We start from the raw sequence: 12036 nt of genomic DNA on the forward strand, positions 1-12036 counted from the left end.
AAGCCACCAGGGACATCTGCTTCCCAGCAACTGGCAGCAGGCCTCCAGTTGCTTTTGGGTAAACTATTGAGCTGCCACCAAATCCTCAGCAGTTTTACCTGATTTGTGTTCGGAGTGTGACCTAGGGAGTAAAAAGCTCCATAGATCACTGCTAAGGATTTCCCTATCTTAACTTGTAAGAGATTTGGAAGCAAGGCAGAAAAGGCAAAATTTTAAGTGTCAATTATTTTCCTTGAAATAAAACTGGAAGCAAACCAGCTTTTCAGTGGAAGATTACATCAACCTCCAGCACGCCAGTCATTATTAATATTCCTGCACTAAGCATCAAGTGAATTACTGATGCCTGGCTGCTTATTTTAAGATTATTCACTTCTTTAATGTTTATTCTCAGCCCAGCCATTATGCCCTTTATATAGGACACATGCTTAAACAGCAGTTGAATTCAACCTGTAAAAGAAGCACAAGAAAAAGTCACCGGGAAAAATAGCTCAGATGGGAACAATGAAGTTGCCACTTCCCCTCCTGTCTCAGCCCTTGCTGTAAAGGTGCATATCAGAGCAGACGTTTTCCATTCCTCTAACACCTATTAACTGACAGGAACACTGGCGTGCATACTTTCAGAAGCTGAGTGCTCAGAATCCAGAGCACTCCTTTCTCTGAAGATGGAAGAACTGAAAATCAAATGTGAATTGTCCAAACAAAAATGCAGTACATTACCACTCAGTTATTAGGGAAGAGAAGTACTCCTCTGAATGCTCAACATCAAGGTCTAATTCCTAGCCCTACCACAGTCGTGAAAGTAATGAAAGACCTACTCAAGCAATGAAAGTCACTTGACAAAGTCACTTCATCTTCCCATGCTTCAGTACCCAGTCACACAAATACACCTCAAAGCCAGAGGGGTCTCAAGTTAAACTGGATGCTAGAAATAAAAAGAACCAGGAACTTTGGCATCAAACCTGCAGTCTGACTTTGTGAGGCTGTGGCAGGAGCTCTGAGTGAGCAGCACACACTGACAATTGAGCTGCTGATTTGGGAACAGTTATGTGAAGGGTCTTGTGCTAAGCCTTGAGTAGCATGGCCTAGTAACTAGCCTACAACCAGCTTTTTCTGATCTACCCCTAGCTACTTAGGGAGGGCTCCATGTGGCCTTGATTCACTCCCCACGTCCCAGAGCTCATGTGCCACCTTCGCCTCCACTGCCAATCCTGTGGCACCCAGCTTTGGGATAGCCATCATCTCGGGAGAGGAAGCTCTGGGCTGAGCTCTTCAGAGATCCCAGTGTTGCTCTCATTCCCTCTGGAGCCCACAGGAGCATCTACTCAGGTGCACACTTGGTCAGGTGTGGCAGACTGGGGGTGCCCATGTCTGCAGAGCAACTGGACAGCTGGGATCCCTGATGAGCCACTTCAAAAGCTTAAGCCAGCACGGGGCTTTTGCAGCTCTAGCAACTGCTGCCAGCAGCTGCAGGAACACTGCACTGCATGTGGAAGCTGCTTCTGAACCCCACTAACACATTTTATTGCACCAAACCGGTGAACAGCTTCTTTTATACCCCACTTGTGGTGGCAAGCAGCTCAGCAGCATATTGCCTACAGTCAGAACCCAGAATAGACTTGCCATTTTCCACAAGTCCTTTCCTGGAAAAGAAATCACCACGTGGGATATCATGTATGGAAATAAAAGGATCTATAATGTATTATGGATGTAAATTTTTGTGTGTATAAGGATATGCATGAAATATTCACACTCCTGCTGCCTGAGGGCTGGCAATACGAGAGACACTATTCAAGGGGAATAAAAAGAGTAAAAACAAGGCTGTGCTGTAACATTTTGGCTGAGGGGTTGTGGGGTTTGTTCTTAACCACAACACTGGACACCCAGGGCACTACCAAGCCCTGACTTAGCAATTTCATAGGATCACGGAAAGAACCTCAGAACTCATTTGCTCCAACCTTCCACCATGGGCAGGGACATCTCTCAACTAGACTCAGCTGCTCAAGGGCTTATCCAGCCTGGCCTTCAACACCCCCAGGCAGGAGGCAGCCACAGCCTCCCTGGGCAGCCTATTCCCTCAGCCTGTCCACACAGCAGAGGTGCTCCAGCCTTTGGATCATCTTTGTGACCTCCTCTGGACTCACTCCAGCAGCTCTGTGTCCTTCTTATGATTATTTTTCAGCAAGTTACTACAGAAATCACCAGATTGTCTGGCAGCACCCACAGCAACAAAGAGTTAATGCTTCCTTCCACTCTTACTTCACCCCATTGTGTTTGGGATTACAGGGAAGGAGATGGTGGCACAGTGAAGTGCTGCAAAGTGCAATCTCTCTAGACACAATGGGGCTGAGTTAAAGGACACTTAACTCTGCATTTCCTTGCTTTCATACAAGCACCGTTACTGTAACTGCACATTTTGCTGTTTCTTCTGGTTTATTTTATGATAGAAAAAAATGTAACATGCTCGTTTGATGCACAGCTAAATTGTTACAGGTATCTGCTTCCAGGCCCTGTTGGGTTTCTACATGAAAAAAAAAAAAAAAAAAAGAGGAAAAAAGAGAAAGGAAGAGAAGGGAAGCAAAATGAAGGTGCATCTAGGAACCCTTGCCTTTTTATGTGTAGGACTGGGCCTAAAGGGGTTTGGTCAGACAAAGGAAATGGGGGTGGCTCGAGATTTACGTCTCATGAACATGGTTCACATTAATGAAAGCTGATTTACCTGCTAGAAGCTTGCAATGATGTTCTTTTCTAAGGGTGTTAATTCCTTCCCTTATCTTTCAGCACAGGTTTTAGATGCGATGAAGATTGCTGTTATCGGCCCTCCCAGGATGGGCAGATAACAGTTTCTCTCTCAGTGGCTGTCAGCTTACAGTGGAACTGGCTTTTCTGTTAACACAGGCATGTCTATATGAAGTCAGCTCCCCTACAAAATGCCCTCTCAGAACAGGTCAAATCATTCTTTGCTTCTGTGTCTGTCCTTTAAGGTCTGGACAGATGGCCTCAGGATGGATAACTGCAAATAAAGTGTAGAGCATATGGAAATACCTCTTATGTTAACATGGAAATCTGCAACGCTCCTGTGAAAACAGCAGCAGCCGAGAGCAAATCCTTTCCTTGTGCATGCTGCCTATGTCACGGAGCCCGAGCTATGGCCTGCCCCTATGCACATATCCACAGCAATAAGTCATCACCTATACAGAAATAGGCTCCAGCCTGCTCCCAGCACGTCCTACACTGCTGGAGACAGACTTTCCTGCAGAAGTTCTGTGTCATTACCAGATGGGAAACCCCACCTCAAATTCGACCTCCTTGTGGTTCCCCCAAGGTGTGCACCTTTGCACTTTCTTAATTTATCCCCTGGGGAAGAAGTTTAGCCCTATATAAATGTGACTGGCTTGCAGGAATGCCTGTTCTAATTGTTAATTACATAATGAATGTCCAGTCAGTAACACAGCACAAGCACTGATTTATGTTATCAGCTGGCATCTGCGCTTCATAAATTGTTTTGTTTCAATGGCTTATAATTGCTGCAACTCTGAAAGTTATACTGGGCAAAAAGAATGCTGGCCTGGATTCAAAATAGGCTGGCATACATGCAGATGGTGAAAATGGGGGGAAACCCAGAACAAGTACTTCATGGAATATCTGCAGCCCTGTAGTGTTGTCAGCCTGCACTAATGCTGTAATTGTCATCTGTAAAGAGACCAAAGCAAAGTGCTCTGGAAAGAGAAAATACCTCTCCCATGTCCTGGGCTAATCCATCACTCACTGCATTCCCATGGAATCTTTATTCAGCTGAAGTCAATTCCACTAGCTATCAAAGGAGAGTGACAGGGCTGAATGGAAGTGATAAAAAATGAAAACCTCTTAATGAGGATTTTTCAGTCCCAGGGCCTGATCGCATCAGTATTTCCTATTTGACTCCTGTGATCAACTGACTTTACTCTCCTTGTGCCCTCTCGAGTGTTGGCAGCAGGACTTTCTGTGCCTGACAAAACCCAAACGAGACAAACTAGAAAGGAGCAGCCTGAATGGACCTGCCTATCACACAGCTGCAGCCAAGCCTTGCACAGCGCTGCTGTGCTGCTCATCAACACCCCAGCCCAGCAGCGAGTCGTTACTTTCCTAACAGCCATGCCGGGAGGATCACAAGGACAGGTCTACCCAGAGCTATGCCTGGTGTGGCTCCTACCAAGTGCAGGTGCCTGCTGCAGAGGGTGATGCTTGTGGGGTGGTGTCACGGTGCTGTCCCAGCTACAGCTCTTCCCCAAGGCACAGTAGTGTTACATCACACACGGATTTAGGCCTGGTCAGAAGTCTCACTTGTCAGGGAATTTATCACCACTGTCAAAAAGAAACACTTTGGTAACAAAGCAGAAATAAATCATCTGCTGTTTACAGCTTCTTTTGCTGACCTTTTGGATGGTGAGAGTTCCAGGGACAAACCAAGCTGAAGCTCTTCCCATGCATGGTCTTTATCCTCACCATGGCAGGTCTGCTCCAGTCACAATTATGAGTTAAGTACAACTCTCTCCTTTCCCAGGAGGTGTATTTCTAACCCAGCCTACGTTAGTAACTCAGATTACAGGATGGCCCCTCTGCCAAGGTGGCTGGCATGGCTGAGCTGGGGCACAGTGGGAGCAGAGGTGAACAGGGTTGGTCACGCACTGCCATCTCAGAGTGATGCTGTCATGGTTTCCTTAAAGACTTCATGGTAGGATGCAGCAATGGAAGTAACCTTGGCAATGTTTATCTCATTGGGCTTTTAAAATCTCAGTATTTCTTCCCTTGTGGAGCAGAAAAAATCCACCATGTCACAAAGAGAGGAGGAGAAGGAGGCTCTGAGAAGACATAACAGCACTGATGTTGGTGTCTAACCCTCCAGGGTCATTCTGCTTTGGTGGAGAGCAGGTCTCCCCATGGCAAACTGCACTCTGGCCAGGAGCTTTTCTTTCTGCTGTTTTGGGTGCTGAGTGGCCTCAGTGTGCTAACCTGTCCAGATAGCTGTCCTTGGCCCAGGTAAAAACAGCACATATTGTGCTCACTGACTTTACTCTTCAGCTCAGCCTCTCCTAAAGAGCTGCACTTTCTACAGTTAACAGCAGACAGTGCCTGCCTACAACAGTGCTAACTCTCCAGGGTGCTAGGTAGTACCAAAGGTTGGTGTGCACATCAAGGTCACTGCTCCATCTTGTGTACTCTGTGGTGGTGAAGAGTAAAAGGCCACACCTGGGCAGGATAAGTGACCTTAAACTGACCAGTGAGTGACTCCATTCTATAGATGTCATATTCAGTGTGAAGCTAAGGGATCATGTAGAGACCAACGAGGTCTGTCCTGAGCCTCCTCTTCTCCAGGCTGCACACCCCCAGCTCCCTCAGCCTCTCCTCACAGGGCTGTTCTCCAGCCCCCTCACCAGTCTTGGTGCCCTTCTCTGGACACATTCAAGCACCTCAACAGGCACCCAAAATTGGACACAGTACTCAAGGTGTGGCCTAAGCACTGCTGAGTAGAGGGGCAGAAGGACTTCCCTGGTCCTGCTGGCCACACTATTCCTGATACAGGCCAGGATGCCACTGGCCTTCTTGGCCACCTGGGCAGACAGTCCAGCCCAGGACTTCTGCCACAGCATCAGTGGTGTCAGTGACTAACTGCTACTAGAGAGCAGAGTTTGACACTGGCTTGGCATGTAGTTGCACAGATGTAATTTTACTGCTATTATTTTCATTAAAGGAGTCTAGTGTTCTTTTCCAAATCATACATCTCTTTCCCTTACTCCCTTTCTCCTCCCTTTGGGAAGCATCTGCCCCTTGGCCAGTGGCTGACCCAGCTCTAACCCTTAACAACAACAAACGTGGATGAAAAATTATTAAAACATCAGAGTACACAGGCAGAAAAACTGTGGAAGTTTTCCTCAGAAGAGGGGAATCACTTCTTGTGGGATGTATTTTAAGAGCATCCAGAGCAGTAGTTTTTGGAAGCCATCTGCTCCTTGTTCACATGCGTGTGGCAGAGCTCATCTCTGAGGAGTGCCACAGAACACAAACGTAGGTGCTGCACATTTCGCATGTACATATGCTCCCAGCCTGTGCCCAGGCTCTGCTTCTGAGAGGCTTCATTACACATATGCCATTTGGGGCTTCACTATTTGGTTACCTTTGGCTTAAGAAAAATGCATGATATTTGTGATGAATGTGTTCAGAAAGACGTGGGATCTAAGATGTTTCTGTTGGCAGAATTACAGTAGTTGCTTGAACAAGAAAATGATGTCAGAACAGGCCTAAATCTTCAAGGTATTCAGTTTGGCCTTGCAGGAGTTGGGGCACCACTGGTCAGAACACCTTAAGCCAGTACAAACTCATCACATCTCTTGCACTTCCTCTCCTTTCCTTACTCAGCACAACTGTGGTTTGTCTGCAAGTTGATAGCATTTACATTTCTTAACTGGCCAAAAAGTTGACCCTCATCCTACAGGCACTAAGCAGAGTGAGTCATTTCTATGAGAGTTACTGAAACTTCCCATCTATTTATAGCAAGCTCAGGGAATTGCAACCTATTGCCCCCTACCTCCTACTTCTCTGCCATGGCTCTGATACTGTGCTTTCTCTCTGGTGCCCACACACCTAACAAGACAGACATGGTGAGAGTTGGGTCCTGCAGCAGGAGTAACCAGCAGCCTTGTGGAGTAAAAGAGAAGTCTCCTGGTCACAACCCTGCAGGCAGCCAGACCTGCACAACATGACCCCAGCCATGTGGGCAGCTCATGATGCTTGGCTGGGGCAGCAGTTTCCGTGCTCCTCTGCTGCAGCTCTCTATGGGAGAGGTGTTCAGAGGGCTTGCATTAGGAAGGTTATTGACAGGAAGAACAAGTGCTTGAGCCACCTGTCTTCTGGTTGCTCAGAGTGCAGTGAAGAACATGGTAGGCAATCAACCAGGATAAGGAGGTGGCTGCCATGAGAAGACTATTTTTTCCTTAATTCACAACTTCCCTAGGTGTAGCTATTTTAGACCACATTTAGACCTTAATTATGGTAACTATTTAGTCACAGATTTCAGCTTTTAAATTGTCAGCCCTCAGAAAAGCTTAATGAGCTACAGGAAGACAAACTCTCTGCTTCCCTACTGGCAAAGCAAAGCAGCAGAAGGCAGACAAATAAACCCTTTGCTATTCTGATATTTTCCCCTCGCTGCTGCTTTTGTGAGGCCTGGGAGCTTTCCCTCTATGACAGTGCCACAATCATTTGGAAACATGCACTCAACTATCACACATGATGCTGCTAGCCATTGCCCCACAGCCTTTGAACACAACCACAAAGCAGCTCTAAATGATACTACCTCTTAGCACTTAAGGACAGATTTCTGTCTTCCAGAAGCAGTTCTCCTTCAAAATGCATAAAAATCTGAAGAAAGCTTTAACCTTCCATGGAAGTTCCTCCTGGTACTTTGCAGGAGGTTGCTGTGCCTCTGGTCAAAGGCACAGCACTCTCAGCTCCAAGGGAAACGATCACCTATCTGAACACTGCCTGAGACAACGGGGGAGACAAGAGACCCTTACAGTCATTCATGGAAACCAGTGTCACTGTACTGAGGGCTGTGGTTTAAAATCATAGAACCAACCAGGTTGGAAGAGACCTCCAAGATCATCCAGTCCAACCTAGCACCCAGTCTTGTCCAATCAACTAGACCATGGCACTAAGTGCCTCATCCAGGCTTTGCTTGAACACCTCCAGGGATGGCGACTCCGCCACTTCCCTGGGCAGTCCACTCCAATGCCAAACACTCTCTCTGTCAAGAACTTCCTCCTAGCATCCAGCCTATACCTCCCCTGGCACAACTTGAGACTGTGTCCTCTTGTTCTGTTGCTGGTTGCCTGGGAGAAGAGACCAACCCCCACCTGGCTACAGCCTCCCTTCAGGTAGTTGTAGACATCAATGACATCACCCCTGTGCCTCTGTCGTTTTGGATGAGGCCCTCAACAGCCAAGGCTAGTTGAGAGATGCCCCTGCCCACGGCTGGGGCTTGGAGTGGATGAGCTCTGAGGACCCTTCCAACCTGAGCATTCTAGGACTCTGTAATTATCCAGATAAGAGTTTAGTAACTCTTTATTGATAACACTGATAAATTACATTTGATAAAACATGGTAACACACCACTTCAAAGTGGAAAAGAAGAACTGTTTGGACCAACTTGGCAGGAAAAGAAAAATAAGGACTGGTCCTTTGTGCTAGCACAGACATGAGTGGCAGAGAGAAGAGCTGATAGGAGCAGGTGCATCAGGAGGAAAGTAAGAACCAAAGACAACACCATTTTAAACTATTTTTATCTTTCCTCCCTTTTCTTCAGCTAAGAATTGTGTCCAAGAATGATGTTAATACTAATCTGTTCTCTTCCATGTCTTTACCATTTTATGGAACACTTTAACCATTCCACCAGCATCATTCATGTACAGAAGGTCTCGGGATGGCAAGGAGACTCCATCACAAATCTGTTACTGTGATGTTCACTTAATTCCAACAGGAGAGGCAAGAGAAAAAGCCTGGCTGGCAGATTTATTGATTACATTTCACCAATGACCAGCAAGAGGCAAGCACTCTGAAAATCCCCAAAGGTGATCATTAGTACTGAGTGACTGTCACTAAACATTAGCACCATCAGCAGACTGGAACTAAAAGAACGTGTGATGCTTTAAACGTGTGGCCCAAGAGGGACTGCCTGTAGTCCAGAGGAAAAGTGCAACATCTTACATCATGTCAACAGTGCCTAAGACAGCTGAAGAGCTTTGTATTTATTTCTATACATGCACAGATATTCAAGCATATATAGATAAGACATAAAATTGGTCTAGCACAGGCGGGCAAATTGGGCAGGGCTGCCTACTATAAAACACAAAATTAATGTGTCAAGCTAATTTCGCGGTCCACTTGCCTGGAGTTGATTAGTACCAAATTAAACTTGGTCCTAATCAGCCTGAGTGTTCTGCAGGTAATACAGCAATCCATGGGCTATGCTGGCTGCTGCATCAGCGTGCACATTATCTGCACATGCGGGGGAGAGCAGGTTTGCCAGAATAATTTGTGGTTTCACACTTTCTAAAGCATTGCTAATTCGCCTGCTCTGGGTGCATTTTCATTTGAGTCTCACATTTCCATGGCACAGAGAAACCAGACATTAAACATGCAATTTTTTAACTGAATCTGAAACTTCTGATCCTTGGCTTGGCCAGAGGAGCGCTTTCTGTATCAGAAGCGATGAATTTAGTTATCACAGGAAGAGAACGAATATAAGGGTTTTGCCACTTCCCACTAGCTCCCGGCCATCTCCCTGCTCCTTTATCCCATCCTGTGATTCCCACATGTACCTTTGTTCCATGAGAAACAGAAGGAACAATACTCTTTGTGCTGCTGGCAGACAGCTGCTTCTGATAGGGACACACCACTACCTTCTGTGTACTGGAAGCATTGCCTCAGGCAGGGAAGAGACAGTTAGGTTTCCACTTTCTTGCCCACTCTATAGCCCTTGCAAGGCCTCACACCCAACACAATACCTCAGTAGAGACAGTTCTGCATTGCAGTGACCTAGCACCAGCCCCGTTCAGCAAAGGGACACACTGACAAAAGCAGGATGCTGCAGAAGGTCCTTCCTCTCCTGGTGTTACCTGGCAGTCACTGCAGGAATCAGATGTGGGAGCAGGCTTTGGAAGGACACAGTCACCAAAAGTGTCTTGTTGCTGTGTGCCTTCTCCTGCCTTCTGACTCTGCCTGACCAGGAACAGAGCCACTGTACCATCCTGCACAGAGGCTGCCTGCAGTGTGCAACCCAGGCAGTGAGCACTGGGGCTGAGAAGTCCATGGACTGGAGAGATTAATGTCTTACAAAGCGATTCAGCATGTAAACTGTAACTTTAAGTTAGATGTGTAGCCTAAAAGGAGGCATCTTCTAGTGGATGAAGTCTAAAGCAGCAAAAGGAAGTTGAGCTCCCTCACAGCTTTCCAGCTGTACTTTGGGGACACTCAAGTTCTCCAGCACAACGGAGGAAAGGCAGGCAGCAGTGTGGTTTCTGCATGCAGCAGGGGACACTGGGGGCATGAGCAGATGAGAACCTGGATTTGCAGCTCTTCACTGAGGTCATGCAAGCCACCTCACAGCCCTCTGCTTCCTTTGTCCCTCTTTTTTGTTCTTTTCTTTTCAGCAAAGCAGTCGATCTGTTCAGATTTACCAGCACACCCTTGGTTCAAGACAGGCTCCTGTGTCTGAGTACATTGCATAGTAAGCAGAGGAACTGTGCTAGGTGACCTGAGTACCTGGCTACTGGTGGCCATGTCTACAGACCTTCAGTTTAGTGGCCTCACACAGTGTGTCTATGGAACATCTGAGGATCCACTGCTACCTTCTGCCTATCTATGTTTCACAAAGATCAACCTCACTGGCAGAGGAGCAATGAGGCTTGTTAATGCAAAGCCACTGGGACACAGCTCACAGGCTTAGTGAGCTTGGTCAGCCCTGCTGAGTTCTGGATGAGAGACTTCTCCTGCCAGAGCATACAGCCCTGTAACCCTCCTGGTCAACTGCACGGGCAGCTTATACACCATAACACTGTGCTAGAAAACAGTTCTTTAAGATAGTAATGAAGACAAGTGTAAGGTCACTAAAATGAAAATTATCCTGGGGATGGCTGCAGCCCTGCAAGGTGCAGCTCAGTTGTCTCAGCCTGGTTTATTTACATTCTATTTTTCAGTTCCAATTTGTATTTCTAAGCTTCCATCCCTAGAGAGATGCACAAGAGAAGGCTTTACAAAATGATTACTTCTATGTCAGAACCTCTGTTTTCATCTTCTGGAACTATTAATTGTGGATCTCTTGAGCTAAGGTTTGAGAAAAGGACCACTGGCTCACAAAATAATATCTCCATGCATCATCTCTCACCCCAGTGTGTGTCTGAGAGCAGCACCTTTTAGTGCTCAGGTGATATTCCTAAACGGTGACATTTTCACTCTCTTTAGGAAACACATTTGTTCAGAGGAATGGATCTGTGCTTATAATTGCTGTTGCTTCCAGGAAATAATAAAAAAAAAAAGCCATTTTGCCACACTTTGCCAAGCCTTATCCCTGTATTTCCACCTTGCACTAAAGTATTTGCAATTACCTTTGAAGTCAAAATGGAATAACAATGCAATTTACATCATCCATCGCTGCTCCCTGGCATGAATAAATTACAAGGCATCGTGATAGAACAGTTGTGGGGAATGGAACAATTTGCACCAAACCCTCTATTTGTGTGTATAATCTTTTAAAGATTTTCTGACCTCATCTATCAAAACAGCAGATTGAATTCTGTGAACTTTAAGTAATACAAAGCTGTTTATCCCACAGTCCCATGGGGAACCTCTAATCTAATCAGTTAAACTCAGGACACAGCCACAGGACTAAAGTGAACAGCCCTAACTCAGCATGAATGCCAAAATCTGTTTGCCATTCACCTTGGCTTGCACGGACAGTGAGGTCTTAGGGAGAATCATCTCCTAAGGGTGCGTGGACAACACTGCGTGCAGAAGGACCTGTCTGTTGATTGCAGCAGCTAGAATGCCATAACTGTGCTTAAAGATTTGTCAGCAGATGCCAAGAGATCCTTGCTTTCTTTAAGAAAAAAACCCAAACCTAATCCCCTTATCTTCTAAGAACTACATTTCCCCCCTTTTTTTTTCCGTTTCAGCTGCCAGTGCCAGTAGTGGCTGTCCAGGATGAAGCCGCTGCCCTCTTGCAGTCAGTGCCCCAGGGCAGGAAGGCGTGGGGCAGGGGAGAGGATGTGAATTAACTTGTTATCTTCTAAAAGTTAAAGAGCTAGTACTGAGTTTAAATTCACGAAGGCAAACACGTTTCCCTTTGTGAGGAACACAAACACGATGAATACACTGGTGAGTCTGAGCTGCTGTATTGCACCTCAAGGCTTCCTGAAACCTTAGTGATGCAAAAGCCTCTCAGCAGTGGTCTACCCCTCAAGCAAAATGTTTGCATGCCAGCTCAGGCTTGTTCTGCTGTGTGAG

The 12036-nt window shown here is 46.4% G+C and overlaps 1 protein-coding gene across 1 annotated transcript in view; it reads right to left on the minus strand.

Annotated features, from left to right (window-relative positions):
* The window catches only part of ADARB2 (adenosine deaminase RNA specific B2 (inactive)), a 276627-nt gene that overhangs the window by 173540 nt on the left and 91051 nt on the right, over positions 1 to 12036 (minus strand). The gene's annotated exons all lie outside the window — the stretch shown is intronic.

This window comes from Pogoniulus pusillus, chromosome 23, assembly GCF_015220805.1.
Source record: "Pogoniulus pusillus isolate bPogPus1 chromosome 23, bPogPus1.pri, whole genome shotgun sequence".
Lineage (NCBI taxonomy): Eukaryota > Metazoa > Chordata > Aves > Piciformes > Lybiidae > Pogoniulus > Pogoniulus pusillus.